This window comes from Manacus vitellinus, unplaced genomic scaffold (genome assembly GCF_001715985.3).
Source record: "Manacus vitellinus isolate BGI_N305 unplaced genomic scaffold, ASM171598v3 scaffold_24_pilon, whole genome shotgun sequence".
Lineage (NCBI taxonomy): Eukaryota > Metazoa > Chordata > Aves > Passeriformes > Pipridae > Manacus > Manacus vitellinus.
The window spans coordinates 2,992,074-3,007,724 of NW_021939798.1; the positions used below are offsets into that span (position 1 = coordinate 2,992,074).

The 15,651-nt window shown below is 48.5% G+C and overlaps 1 long non-coding RNA gene across 1 annotated transcript; it reads right to left on the minus strand.

Annotated features, from left to right (window-relative positions):
• Positions 1-6: 6 nt before the first annotated feature.
• LOC108639797 lies at positions 7-2,486 on the minus strand. The gene is made up of 3 exons (XR_003915829.1): positions 2,298-2,486; positions 424-604; positions 7-145 (listed from the first exon to the last, which is right to left on the minus strand). It is a non-coding gene; the product is annotated as an uncharacterized LOC108639797 (long non-coding RNA).
• Positions 2,487-15,651: the final 13,165 nt, after the last annotated feature.

A 15,651-nucleotide genomic window follows, 5' to 3' on the forward strand; every position in this document is an offset into this window, starting at 1 on the left:
CTGCAGCTGGAGGGCAGGTGGCACAAACCCAGTTCATTTATCTGCTGGCTTTGGGGCCTTGTTTTGACACCATTAATGAAGTTCATCTCAACAGAACAGAGTCATTTCCTCCACTTGTCCTCATCTCTCCAGCTCACAGGACCTGCTGTAGAATCCCAAAATGGCTTTGGTTGGAAGGGACCTTAAAGACCACCTTGTTCCAACTCCCCTGCCACGGGCAGGGACACCTTCCACCAGATCAGGTTGCTCCAAGCCCTTCCTGACCTGTCCCCAGAACAAACCAACCCCCCCAAACCCAGGAGGTGCTGTGGCCTCTCCAGCACTGCCCACCTTGCCCCCAGCACGTGGCCAAATCTTCAGCGAGTCCAAAGCCCTTGAGCTGTCCCTGAGCATTCCAACAGTGATTTGGAAGCTGGATGGTACCTCTGTGTCCTCTCCCGAGGTGGAAACCTCCTCCTTGACCCAGAGATGCTGCAGCTCCCATCCCAGTGGGGCAGAGTGGGCAGCACACTCTCCAGCTCCACGGGAGAGGGAAGGTGGGAGTTTTCCAGGGTAAAGCATTTCCTCTGGTTCCCATCCAGTCGACAACAGCTCCTCATCTGGCCTGTTGTGAAACCACTGTTTCAGCACAATTTACAGCCTTTTGGGGAAGGGAGAACTCGGTTATTTAGTAACTTCCCTGCACGCCCTCAGGAAGGTCAGATCCTTCTGTTCCCTGCCAGAACAGTAAAAGCTGTAAAATACAGGAGGGGAAACGTACTGGGAGCTTGTACTTCCAGTGCAGTGCACCTGGATAACCCTGCAAACAGCCCTACAGTGCAGGGAGGTCAGGCATGGATGGGACTGGGGCATCAGAGCAGGTCCAGCAGTGCTGGGGCAGCTCAGGAGCTCAGTGCTGCAACACAAAGTACGGGGTTGATGCACCTTACCAAGGTTTGGGTAAAATCTGCTGCTTAAAACCAAGCACCAGGAGGGGCTGAACCCCATTAATTTCCCCTTAGTAGCCTTTTTCCTGCTAGGAGATGGAAAATAGGTGCAGGTTTTCTTCCCCACAGCCGCTGGCACCTCTGGAGCACAGTGTGGGACTCAGCTTTGCTCCCAGGCTCTTGTCAGCAGCTGCCTCAGCTTGCAGGGCACTGCAAAGCTTGTATGGGCTCAGAGCAGGGCAGGAAAACCCAGGGCTAAGGCAGGAATGAGCCTAATTTGCCAAGGAGCTTCCCCACCCTGACAACATTTATTATTTTTTAAAATTATGAGAGAGGGGGAAAAAAAGTTAGTGACATTATTTCTATGCTGCCTTGTGTCCAAAGTTTTGTGGAGATTTAATTGTTGTTATTTTCCACACCTCAGGCAGGTTCACACGACACAGACCCAACGGGGAGGGAGAAGCCAGTTGAACACACCACTAATTGTTGCACCGAGTTTTCCCATGAACCTCCCTCAATTCCCAACCAGGGGTTTGGGGAACAGAGGTTTAAAAATCCTCTGGGCTCAAAAAATTCCCAAGGAAGAGAAGGAAACATCCTCCATTGTTGCTACACATTTGTTAACATTTCATTTCACCAGAAATCAATACAGCCCAACCATTTCTGCCAAAAGCACAAAGGAACAATGGTTCAAGGGCTGCAGAACACGGAGACTTTTTTTTTTATCACCTCACCGAGGTATAAAACAAACACTTTCCCTCTGCCTCCCTGTTTATTCTCAACAATATTTGTCCAAGAAGAGCTGAAACTTATCTCCAGGAAGTTTGCAGAGGAAAGATAGTGGGTGAACAGAGAATCGAGATCAGCATTTTGAACAGCCCAGGCGGGGATGGCAAAGCAGCAGTTCCCAACATCATCTTCACCTCATCTTGCTTGTTCAGCCTGACAATCAACAGCTTATTATGCAGCCCCAGCGTTCCTCTGCAATTTAAACAAGGTGTGGGTGATGGTGTGTGATCTCCAAGGTCACTCGCTGCAGAGCTGTCTTTAGCCCAGTGGTCTCCAGCTACTGAGGAATAAAAATGACAATTTCACCAAAGCAAATTACATCCTGGAAGTGTAACACACTGCAGCAAGTGCACTGGGAGTTATCAGGTGGGAGATCTTGGAGATCCAGCTTGGAATACCTTAACTTTTCTGTGTATAAAGGAGGTTTCCGGGATCCAGAAACATTCCAGTGGAGCCCTCAAAGAAAGAGTTTTCCCCCTTCATTTGTCTCCAGGTACATGGATTCATAATTATAGCAATCTCTTCCCATTATGCCTGGATACATCAGCCTATTTGGAGTGTATTTCCTTGGATGTTCTTTACCTTGAAAGAATTCCTCTCTGCCCGACAGGGAAATATTACATTCTGCACATTAAAAGCTCCTTTAACCTATCATGAAATTTCCATTCTTTCTTTTCCCATGCTCTTATCTGAAGAGAATCTTTTTCTTCCTCCATTCAGCAACTGGCTCCTGTCTGCTTTAGCCAGTACTTGCCTGGGGCATCCCAGTAATTCCTGTGATGATTAACCCCTGTCACCAAGGCCGGGCTTCGACATCACAGAACCAGCAGGTTCCTTTTGGGAACAGATGGATTTATATATTAAGATTTAACCAGTGTTGGCAAATGCCACGTGGTGTGTATTTGCCAAGCCCTCAGGAAGGATTTTCTCACCTCATAGGGAGACAAACCAAAGTTTGGGAAAAGTGAGAACATTTGGCAGTGCATATTCGAGTCAACTGGAAGTGATTGCTTGGAGGGATTGGTGGTCACACAGATGGTGAGAAGATGACGTAGGACCATGGGTTCACTGGAACATCAAGGTGGTGAAAAGACTGGGGCTGGAGGAGGAACACATTTAAATTTACCTGCCAGTAACTCCCAATGGGCAACTTTTGATGCCTTTCCCCATTTCATAACGACTCCACACAGAACGACTTGCAAATTTATCATATTCTTAATCCCTATCAAAGTCCCTATCCTGCTTTGCACATAAATCTAACACATCCCAAGCCAGGACTGTGTCACTGACTCGACTGGAGGTGGCAGAACCAGCCCCAGAGCAGGGTGTGCTCCTGGGCTGGGTGAGCAGCATCCCAGGCAGCCTCACACAGAGTGTCTGGGCAGCATTCAGATTCGCAGGGCTTGCATTCATTAACATGCCAATTTCTTGTTTAAGATGAAAAGGGGAGGAAATCTTTCAAATAAGCTCGTAAATAAGATATTTTTTATCCTTAGCAGAATGACAGCTTTTGTATGTTAAGTGTATTCCTTCTGGCTACAGCGCACACGCAAAGAATTTCTGAGCAGCGTAATGCCGTGTGTGCAGGTTGCTAACCTGGGAAAGAAACCCCCTAAAACAAAGGCTAACATCGAGGACAGACCCCAAAAACTGAGCCAGCTGTGGTCAGCAAACTCCTCAGTCTTGCAAAGCCTTGCACTTCAGTCAGCTCTTCTCAGAATCCGAGGGAGTGGAAACACTTGTCTTTTCAGTGTTCACCACGGACACACAGGCTAAATTTAAAGTGACAAAAGGACTTTAGTTGTACTTTTTTGGAAACATGGACCACAATATCTACTGAACTGGACTGGCCTTCAGGTGTTTTTTCCCAAAGGATATAACCCTACCAAAAGACCTCCTTAACTTCCGGCAGCAGGAAAGCTCTGAGGTTTCCCCATCATTTCCATGAAAACTATGTGCCAGTTTTCCAAAAGAGATATCATCACAGCTGGAGACACCACAGCTGGAAACACCACAGCTGGAAACACCACAGCTGGAAACACCACAGCTGCTCCCTCCAAAAACCTGTGTTGGAACCTAAACCAGCCTCACCAGAACTTTACCAGTTACACCTAAAACAACCTCAGGGATGGAAAAAGTGGTATGGAGGGAACCAGCTGGGCCTGAAGGATGGCTGTGACTGGGATAGGGTGGGCCAGGACATCATCCCAGCCTGGCTGCAGGCACAGCTGTGTCACTGAGGACTCCAGGAGTAGCTGCTCTCCCCCCACAGATTACCCTGGTGCTATTTTGGGGCTGAGCAATCCCACTGCTGGGGTACATCACATGCCATGGTGCCTTCTCTGAAAAACCTTGACACTTTCACGGAACTCCAAGCACTGAAAAACAGTTGTGTGATATCCCTGCAGTGCTTCCCAGGGTGGCTACAAAACTCCAGTGTGGCAGTCTTCAAGTCTGCCAACATTTTTTGGTCAGAGGCACAACCTCAGAGCAGCCCCCTTTGGCAGGAAAAGCCAGAACAATGGCTTTATATTAATTTGGAGATTAAGTTGTTTTGTTTATCACAGTCTCCTCGAGATGACACCCATAGGATGTGCTGTGGTGACCACAGACCTCTGGCCATGCTCCACCAGGATAAAAGCCACTGGGCTCTAATGTCCCTCTTGACTGACCTTAAACCTCGAGAGGCAGCTGACCAGCAGGAAACACTTGGTTCAGGCATGTCACAGTGATTTAGATTATCCTAAAAAGACCCTAAATCTTCATGTATTGCCCAATTTTATGGTGTCAACTGTCCCAGAAAGATTCAAACACCCCAAGGCTGGGAACGGGACCAATTTACCCAGAGCTCACAGACACGAGATTAAAACCTAAAACATTAAGAGCCTTCTGGGGTTTGGGTTTCCCCCCCACTTCCTCTCTTGCTGGAATCAGGAAGTGCAGAGAAGCAACTGTGAAAATAAAACTCAGTTTCTTTTCAGAAAGTTACTTGAACTTTCTGAACCTTGTGTTCATTCCCATTGAGGGCAAAGATCCAAGATAGTTATTCCTGTGCTTAAACCAGGTTCAGTCATCCTTAGTAATTAAGGGCACTAGATCAAAAATTAATTTTATTGTACCAGTAACACAACCACAATGGATCTTCATAAAATTTAACCACACGGAGAAGTGGGTTGCCTGAGATCTGCCATTCAAGCAGGCTTTATTGCATTTAAATATAGAATCATGAAAAATAAATTAAGAATGGGGATGACCCTTTGTCTACCTAGAGGCCCAGGAAAGATGTTTGCCTCTGATACAGTCTGAAAATTAGCATTTTATAGGGCCTGGGATGCTGCCTGACACACAAAATACTTTAAAATTCTGTAAATAATGTAAGTAAATTAACAAGAGATAGTGACTGCAATGAATAAAACATAAGTTAAGTACCTTTCCCTTTCCTCTGAAGCCTAGAGAAAAAAGTGACTAGATTCAGCTCTTTGGGGGAAAAAAATTGCAAGTACTTGTAGTGTTTGGTCAGAGAACACACAGATAATTCAGAGAAACACTGAAAAGTCAGTCTGAAGCATCTTCTATTTAACTATGGAAAAGCCAGGCTTTTGTGGCAAAGACAAGTCCCTTGGGTTGAGTTTTAGCCTTGTCAGGGACAGACCAACACCCACCAAGTGCTTGGGAAGATCATCAGGGATGAGCCTTCCCCTTCCTCACTCCCCCTGACCCACTCACACCCAGCAGGCTCCTCAGAGGAGGCTGCTCCTGGGGAGGGGGGACTTTTTCCTTCCAGCAAGGGCTGCTGAGCCCTGCCAAAAACTCTTCTGCCCTCTCCAAAGCTCAGAGAGCCCAGGAAGAGCAGGGAAGCCCAAGTTCAGTGCTGTGAGTTGTGAATGTAGCAAATGCATGAAAAACACGACCCTCACCAGCCCCAAACCACTTCCCACACTGGCACAGGGCTCTTCCTGCTTCCTTAAGCCCAGCTGAAAGCCTGGGCACACCTGAGCAGCCCCAGAATGTCCCTGTCAGCAAGGCAGCATGTGGCTGTCATGTGGATTTATCCGGGGACAGAAATGAGCTCGGACCTCCTCCTTTAACATCAGTGTTTCAACGGGGCTGCCCCATTCTTTGCACACCCTTCAAATCAGAGAAAAGTGCCAAGGGGATTTGATACCACCCTGGACAAGAAAATCAGTCACTCCCCTGTGAAAAAACCCACGTGTCCCAAAGGGGAGCTCTGAGGTCAAAGTCACTACAGCTGCTGAGGGCACCTGCTTGACACAGCACCTACTTTCACATTTACAGTTTGGATCTGGACTTGAAGCCCTAAAATGACAGCCCTGGTTAGGGCAGAGCAGGGATCCTGCAGCAGCATGCAGGCTCAGAGGCACGAGCCTTATCAGATGGGCTGGAAATACGACAGCAAGAGCCTCTCCCCGGATGTTTGGGCTCTTGATCCGGGATGAACACCTGGAAGCCAAGAGGAGCCTGGAACAGATTAAGGGAATTGGCCAGACTTTCTCATCCTGTTAACATGCTGCAGGCCTCCTTTGTGCTTTGGGCAGGGATTCAGAGTGGTTCTTTATTTGATTCAAACCAGATAGAGCATCACAAATCCAAGACTCCTGCTCGTATCAGCGTCACCCAGACACTGTCCCTGCAGAAAAGGGCCTTTGTGACAGGAGCATCTCTGACAAAGTCAAACAGCACACACAGACCAGGGTTTGGCTGCAGGCAAGACCTAGCAGAATATTCCACTTTGTCTCTCTTTTCCCACCTTTCATCCTCTTTGCTCACTCCTCCACGTTGAGTTTCTCTGCCCCAAATCACAGGAAGATTCAAACCATGGCAGCTTCCAAACCTTGCAGCAGGAAGCTCAGCTGTAACCTCCCCAAGGACAAACACTGAGATCATCTCTTTGGAGAGCCTGAACCACAGTCATGACGTGCCATGGCTGGGATGTGACTGGGGCACAGTGTCCCACCACCCCAGACAACAGCTCCTGTTCATTTTCCTCCTGGACAGCAACACTCTGATCTCATATTCATGGGGGTGACTCAGAGGTCCCAGAGAGGTCTCGTTTCTGCAGCCATCTCATGCCTTCAGGAGATGTGAAGCCAGGACAAGTACACCCAGATGACTCCAGTGGGGACACACACACACCCTCTGTCCTCTGACCCACATCCCTCTTTCACCCAGCACTCACAAAAACTTTCTCTCAGGGATCACAGTGTCTTACAAGATATAAGGAAGGCCATGGAGGGGCTGGAGCAGGTCCAGAGAAGGGCAACGGGGCTGGGGAAGGGTCTGGAGCACAAGTGCTGTGAGGAGAGGCTGAGGGAGCTGGGGGGGCTCAGCCTGGAGAGGAGGAGGCTCAGGGGAGACCTTCTCACTCTCTGCAACTCCCTGACAGGAGGGGGGAGCCGGGGGGGTCGGGCTCTGCTCCCAGGAACCAGCAGTAGGACAAGAGGGCACAGCCTTGAGCTGCCCCAGGGCAGGTTTAGGTTGGACATTGGGAAGTTCTTCCCAGAGAGAGGGATCAGCCCTTGGAATGGGCTGCCCAGGGAGGGGGTGCAGTCCCCGTCCCTGGAGGGGTTTGAGCAGAGCCTGGATGTGGCATCAGTGCCATGGTCTGGGAACCACAGTGGGGTTGGATCATGGGTTGGACTGGATGATCTCAGAGGTCTTTTGCAACGCCGTTGATTCCATGATTCTGTGATAATTTAATTTAAATTTAGTTGAGTGGCAATGTCCAACCAAGAAAGGCATGACATGGTGAGGACCCAAGACAGCAACACCACAGGCATGAAATGAGCTCTCTGTCTTTGCTGCTCCTGGACCAAGTGGTTTCGTGGCCAGGGAAGCCCCAGTATGACTGTTTGCATTTGCAGGTAGCAAATAAAAGCCAAATGCTCCAAGAGAAAGGTAGCTTCTTCTCCTGCCCCTTCTCCTGCCAAGGGCCCAACATCTCATCGATCATTTCCACATGGTCTGTGCCGACAACATAAAACATGTTCTGTGCAGGAAGGAAACTCCTGACACCAATTACCAAACCAAGAAAAGGGAAGGATTTTATCAAGTGCCATTGCTGGCAGATCTGCCTGTGTGTAAGGCCTTCCAGTGAAGATATAAATCATCAGATAAATGGTTTGGAGTGAGGCATGTGGCCCTACTATGCTGCTAGAAGAGAGCTTGGCTCCCAGATGAGGGAAATAGTCCTGCCCTGCTTCCAGGAAAGCCCAGTTAGTGCCCTCTCGAGTCTCTGCACAACCAGCTTGAAGCAGGAAAAAATTGTGTTCTGTCCCAAGTGCTGTCATTTATTCATTTTATGATCTTGGGCGAGGTACAGCCCCATTTTTGCCTCAGTTTCTCTAATTCAAATTGGAAGTGAACCCAGCCAACTTCTGAAAACTGCTTTAATACTCATGGGAAAATAAAAAACCTGAACATAAAAAACCCCCACCAACCAACCAACCAACCAAAAAAAACCAAAAAAACCCCAAACACTAGAAGACAAAAACCCAAACAAAAAAAATAAACAAAACACTAACAAACAAAAAACAAACAAACAAACAAACAAAAAAAAAACAAACAAAAAAAAATCCCAAGGAATGGTCTTACAGACTCATCAGGATGAGGAACCAACAACTATGTCTTTCCTTTGCAACAGCAGAAATTTCCAGTAAAGACACTCTGTGGGTTCAGGCTCTTGCAGCTGCTTATGGGAACACACAAGAAGTGTGGATTTCCCTGTTCGATGATTTTGGTCAAAGTTGTCCCTGCCTGGGGGCTTTTCACTTAGAGGACACCAGGATTTAAAGTTCATTGTTCTACAAGCAGACAGAATGGTTTTTTTGCTGTTAAAACCATTTTCCACTGAGAACTGCCCGAATAATTTCCCTTTTCTACCCCCCTTCCTATTCCCTGGCCCTTGTACACCAATGCTGTCGACTGAGATGTAGATTTGTTTAAATGCTACTGAAAGCCAGCAAGAAAAATATATCTGTCAGCATTCTGCCTGCCTATCAGCTTTTTTGGAAAGAAAAGTCCAGTTTTCTTTCAGCCAGCCCACAGCTCCCTCACTGGGCCAGGAAACCTGGGGCTGCTCCTGGTTCTCAGCTTCACTTCAACATCTCAGTCTTTGGGAGAGGATTTGTAGCCAGAAAAGCCCCTGCCATGCTCATGGTGCTTATCTGGAAGATAGAGGGTCCCAGTGAACTTTAGACATAGAATCCCAGAGTGGTTTGGGGCTGGGAGGGACCTTAAAGACCATCTCACTCCATGGGTAGGGACATCTTCCACTAGACCAGGTCACTCAAATGTAAGTGTGGGTTGTTGGGCCAGTGCTCTGGGGGAAATTGCCATTAAATCCAAACCAAATTTGACTGTGCCAGGCTCAGGACTGGCCTGGACACTGGCTGGGCAGCCCAGGGGCATCTGCTGGCACACACATTGATGCTCCAAGGCAGGCAGAGCTGAGGGGGCTGCTCAGCATTCCATGATTTGCTATTCCTGCAGCACAATTTACACCCAGAGCTGCTCCTGGAGGACACCTGGACTTCAGGCACACATGAGGAGCACCTGATGCTGCCAAAGGGACAGCAGGAGCTGTGCTGTGAGGCACGAGGTGCAGGATGGTGCATGGGATAGAATTAATCAGTTTGCTCTGACAAAGAAATTCTCCTTGCTGGGAAGGAAACAGCTCTGCCCGTGTGATGAAAAATTAAAGAACCCCCAGCCTGGTGCTTTCCTCCTGAGGGGACTTAAAGCAGCAGCCTGAAGAGAGAGGCAGTTTTCCCTTTACATATCATTGCAGATACTCTGCCCATCTCAGTGAGTTTCCTAAACACATTGCTCTTCTTGTTCCCCTAAAATCCAGGGGGATGCTCATCCCTTCCCCTCTCCAGAAGAGAATCAACTAAAAGAGGAAGAAATCTTACTTTTCAGTCAATATTTTGCTGAGGCTGAACTCTTGGAGCTGCACCACCCCAGACTGAGCCAACCCAGCATCTCCCTCATGCAACATAAGCATTTGCTACTCAGATTTTGGAGGGAAGAGGCTGAATTTGGGCATTTACTGCCCTGTAAACCAGCAGACTCCCTGACCAAGGAGACTGTGTGGCTACCAAAAAGAGAAACAGCTCCTTTTCTTTGGAATTTCACCCCTTTCCTTTGGGATTTCATCCCTTTCCCAAGCTCAAGGGACAGGAGCATCACCCTCCTCACAACTCAGGGATAAAACAGGGATGATGGAGAGGTCACCCAGGGTGGGCACTTGTGGGGGCACCACATGGGCAGTGCAGTGGCTGTGCCCTGGCTGTGCCCTCCTGTCCCATCTGTCCCTTTCCAGTGGGAGACCTGGCTGTTCTCCCTTCAGTCCTGGAACACAGAGAAACCAGGGAGGGAATTTGGGACGAGGGTCCCGCTGTCCCTGCTCCATTAACCACCCCTAAACCCCTGAGCAAACCCAGGGGCTCCAGCAGACAGAGGTGGGGCAGCAGCAGCGCCCACAGAACAAGGGGGGCTTTATCCAAACATCTGCACCTCTGCTCCCAAACACAAACAAAGGCACAAGCTTTCCATTTTCTTCTTTTATTACCCACCTTAAAAAAAAAAAAAACCAAAACAACCCTAAACCAAAACACTGGTCAGCCACAGGATTCCTGTTTTTATGGAGCCCATCCTGCCACGCTATTGCTCCACAAGGACATTATTAATGCCATTTACAGCTCAGCTAATAACCCAGCCCCGGCCCCTCCGTGTGGAGGAGCCATTCCAAAGGTGATCCCAGCAAAACCTCCTCCTGCCTGGCTGCAGCACTCCCTCTGCATCCTGGCTGTAAAATCAAATTAAATAAAAGATCCCATTTCACCAAGGGCCTAATAGTAATTTGTGTAACATTTCCATTATACAGTGCTGCCTACAGAAAACATGCACTGGAGCACTTTGACGACTTAACAGGGAACATTCCAATAGGAAACATTATTAGATTTTCCTATTAAGCTGCTCAGGGCACACGCTCGCTTAATAGATGTTAATTACATTAGCAAGGCTGCAAATTCAGTCCTGGTGGAATCCAAGAGACTTTTTGCAAAATTGACTCAGTCCTGGAATTTCTGTAGGGACAAAAGGTAAGGAAAAAAAAAACCAACCCCAACACGCATATAGAAAATTGGAACAAAGCCACCATGTCACCACTTCCTCGGCAGTGGCTCTAAAACACTTTAATGTGCTGGTGTGTTTTGCTTTCACATTTCCAGAGTGGAATTTTCACAAATTTCCCAGCTTGGCAAAATAATGGGAGACAGCTCATAATATTTGGATAATGGAATTTTTCAATTTTTTTTTTTTTTTTGCCTGTGGAAAGAATGGTTGAAACAGCAAAAAGGCTGAATATTTCGGTTCAGTCTCTTTGTGAAACCACTAAAAGTGTTTCAGATTTCCTCTGCATGTGCTTCTGTCCTATTACAGTCAATGGGGGTTTAAATACACATTTTGAGTTAACAAGGCATATCATGATTAGCCTAAATCAAGATCTAATTACAGAAGATTGTTGACAAATGATTTCAGACAACATGTAAATGCAAGCCAAACACTATTTCTCTTGCACCCAACGGAATTACTCTTTTTGAGACCATTAGCTTTGGCCTGGATGTATCATACCCAACATTTGGGGCTCTGCTTCCACAGACAGCTCACCTCAGCCACAGTTTGGAAGCATCCTCAGTTTTCCACTGACTGGCAAGGGAGCCTAAGCATGGATTTGGGACCCACAGCTATATAAAATTGCTTCTGGCTCCAACACTGATATTTTGGAGGTACAACTCCCCTTCAGTTGTGCTGTCCACCCTGACTAGGAGATGGAGCCTAGAAAATGATCCCCACTTGCAGGGCAGGGAATGGGGAGACATTTTCCAGGGGCAGGGGCAGAACTGGAGCTGAAATGTGCCCTCAGGGCCCCCAGCCCTGCTGCAGGGTGGGGACATGGACGTGACACCCCTCAGGGTTTGCTCCTGACCCTGGAGCAGGGGGTGGCACAGACCCCAAGGCACAAGGGCCGGGCAGGTGAGACCCACAGGGGTCTCTGATGTTGGGTCTCTTCCCAGCAACAAGCACAGGAAGAGCACTCTTATAATGAAATTATATAATACATGTAATTATATAATGAAATCTCCTAAATCTTAATTAGTCACACTTTACCTTAAATTCAATAATGAGCTGATGACTCAGGGCCCTGGACAGACTTTTCTGTTCATTTTAACACGCCAGTGTTAGAAATACTAAGTACAGCAGACACTCCCAAACCTTGTCCTAATCCCTTCCCTTGCTCTGAGCTTACATGACTTCTGACAGATGTGTTGCATTAATAATTAAGATAAATCTAAAGGAAAATTAGGCCTGAATGCAAGTTTCTGTAGAAGAGGGAGGTGATGGAGCTCAGCGCAGTGGCATGGGAAGGTTGGACTCAGTGATCTTGGGGTTCTCCAAGCTTAGGGATTCTATGATTCCAAAGAAAAGGACCCATCTGAGTCCATGTGTTACTGCCAGGCTGGAGGAACACCAGCCCTGTCCCCTCCAGCCTTCAGTGCTGTCACTCCTGGCTGCTGGATCATAACCTCAGGGGAGTTTTATCAGCCTCAGGAGGGGGAAATCAACCCTGAAGTTCCTCTTCATTCCCACTTCTGCAGTGCTGGGGAGCTGAAACACAGCTCTTGGGGAGGACTCTGGTGCTGGGCCCTGCTGTGTTACTGATTCCCATCAAGGTGACACAGTGTGGGACATCTGTCCTCCAAAAGCAGTGACCACACTGGGGGTGACCACCACACTCCCTCATGGACTGGTGAACCTCCCCAGCTCACTACTTTGAACTAAATCCCACATAAATGCACCTCTTGGCCTGACTCACCTCCACCCAGTGCAGATGGAGCACCTGGAGCTGCCCTACTCCAGACCAAGACCTGTGTTTTCCCCATATTTCTGTCTCTAAGACTCACAACTTCCAGAGCTGTCCATCTCAGCAGCCAGGAGAGACCACCTCTCCCAGGAGATCCCCAGTCCTGCTGCACTCATGGGCTCTTACTCAGGGATTCCCAGTTGTCTCATTTTGACCTCTTCCAGTGAGAAACCAGCAGGGGAGAACACTGGAGGAGGAATTTGGTGCCCAGCACTGCTCCCTTCAACACTTTGCAGCAGGATGTCCCCATGCCTGGCAAGGAGGGGTCTCCTGGTGCCAACCACCACCAGGGCTGTGGACTGGGGACCATCTGGGCTGTGGGGAGCTGGGTGAAGGTGGGAAACCATGGAGGAGAAGGGCAAGTATTTCATCCTGACAGTACTGGGTAGACCCTGAGCTTGAGGGAGCTTTGGGTAACTCTGCTCAGCCCCTTGGAGCTTGTCCTGACCCTTCCCCAGCTGCAACCAAAGGGCTCCAGCTCCATTTCCACCCCCTGGGGCAGGGCTGTGCTACAACAGGCAGGAACAGCCATTTCCCAACATCACACTGAGGAGGCAGAAATAAGAAAGTGCTTGTCTTAACATAAGATTTCTGACAGCTTTTAAGCAGGGAGGCTGGAACTGAAAGCCACCATTAGCAACCCGTCCCCCAGGCAATCCCTCACGTTCTGTCATTTGGGCTGAAGTGACTAATTGGCCTTTTCCAGAGGCCAAATATTACTTATGAACCCTCCCTTTAAACTACATGCAGCCAGTGACATCCCCAGTGTGAAGTTTTTCGGGCTCAAAACATCTAATTAAGTGCATGATAACATCAGCCCAACTTCTGCTCCACTGCAGGAGCTGTCGTCACACACAGCCACTGTTTTCTGCAGTTTTTATCATGAAATCCATTATATCTGGCATTTCTCTGCAGTCCCCAGCACAAGGACATACTCAGTTATACATGCAACTCTCAGCTTTCTAATGTAGCTCCATTTCTACCATTAATGCTTGGAAGAAAGAAAAAAAAAAAAGGCTCCAGAAATCATGACCTGAGTGTAATTGAGGCCTCAGAAGTAGAAGCTAATTCAAAGGAAAACAGACCACCCCCCTCCCTGCCATCATGCCCTCATTTCCAACAGCAAAGCAAGACTCAGAAGCACTTAAGATATTACTCAGCTCAAGTGAAGTGTCAGGAAAGCAGCTCTGGCTGCAGATAATCCACTGAAATCAGCACTAAACCCTTAAAAGCACGGATGGACCTCATAACATCTCCCACATCCCACTGTGTGCTGGGACAGCTCGAGGGACTGGGCTTGGCTGGGCAAGACAAACTTGTTTCTTCACAGAATTGAAGTGTTCCAGCAGAGAGGCTGAATGAGTGTAACTATGCCAGGTGGTTTATCCAGAAATAAGAATTGTACAGGAAACCCAGCCTGGGGTGAGACGTGGTGCCAGCAAGTCAAAGGGCTGGAAAGGAGAGAGAACCAGGGAGGAGAGCAGGGCTGAGCCCAGGGAATGCTGCACTTTGGTAAGTTTTCCCAAGCACCCTTCTGAGATGGGAAAAAAACCTCGGTGTTGAGGAGCTGATGGCAGAAAGGAAAAGCTCTTTGAAGTGCAGCTCAGCAGCAAAGGGCTCTGCCCAGCCCAGGGCAGCCAAGGCAGAGCTGTCAGTGGGCACCACGGGGGACAGGGAAGGGACATTCCAGCCTGAAGGGAATATTTTGCCTGGAACAGCAGATTGGTTTCCTCCCCCAGCTGCAACCCAGATGCTGTTTTTCACATGGCAAGATGTGTGGAGCTCTGCTCACAGCATGCACAGCACCAGGACGTTGGGCTGGCAGCTGTGGGCCTCCTTCATGGGCAATTCCACAGTTTTAATGGCTCTGGAGGCACAGCTGAGCCTGCTTTTAGGAGCAAGGGGGTGAAACTGAAAAAAGCTGATTTTTCACCTCAAGAAATGCCTTTGCATCTATTCATACCTGTGCTCTAGGGAGGAGAATCTAGTTGTTGGAACAAAAATCTCTTCTCCTACAGAGATCAGGTGGATTCAGAACCCACATCTGGTCATCTCAAGGACTCCTCTCCTTCTGCCAAAGCCCCACTGACCATCTGAAACTGCTTTATCACTGGGAAAACAGGCCTCTGCTTTCCTTTTTATTAAAAATCCTCTTAAATGTGCTCCATCTCTGCCTCCTTCCTGCAAATAGCATCGACCATTTGGGTGTTTACACTGCTCACTTGCCAAGAAGCAAGTCTGTCACCTTTCTGCCACTCAGCATCCCATAAAAACCCTGGAGTACCTCACAATATTCAGGGACAATCTCTAGGCAGCAGCTGTTGATAATCCCCAGGTAGCACACACCGACCCACTGATTTTTGTCTGGGACTTCAAGATGATCATCCTGGGGAGGTTGATGACCTGCCTGACAGTCCTGCTGCTCTGAGGCAGGGCAGGAACAAGTGGCCAAGCCCACAGGTACCAGCACAGAGCTCCCACAGCCCACAGGTACCAGCACAGAGTTCCCACAGCCCACAGGTACCAGCACAGAGCTCCCACAGCACTTCATCCACGTGCTGATCCTCACCCAGGAGCTGACCTTGTCTGACCCTGCTTGGCTGGTGAGATCAGAGCCCAGAGAGGTGTGGCTGCAGGCCAGGGAGAAAACAGATGTCTGCCATAGACACCACTCATTGATACTTTCTTCCCATTTATGATTTATTTCATGCACACTGAGGGTCAATTAGGGCCCTGTTACTGTGAACTCTGCACTAACATTTTTATAAGCAAGATCTAGTAATAACTGGAGGGACCTCCCTGCCAGGGCACACAAAAACTCTCTTCAGGTTGTTGCAAGAGGAAAACTCTCAGTGATGGGTTTTTTTCCCCCCTCTCCTGTTTTGTGCTGTCCTTGTTCAGCCTGGAGAAGAGGAGACTGAGGGGAGACCTCATTGCAGCTACAACTCCCTCAGGAGGGGCAGAGGAGGGGCAGGGACTGAGCTCTGCTCT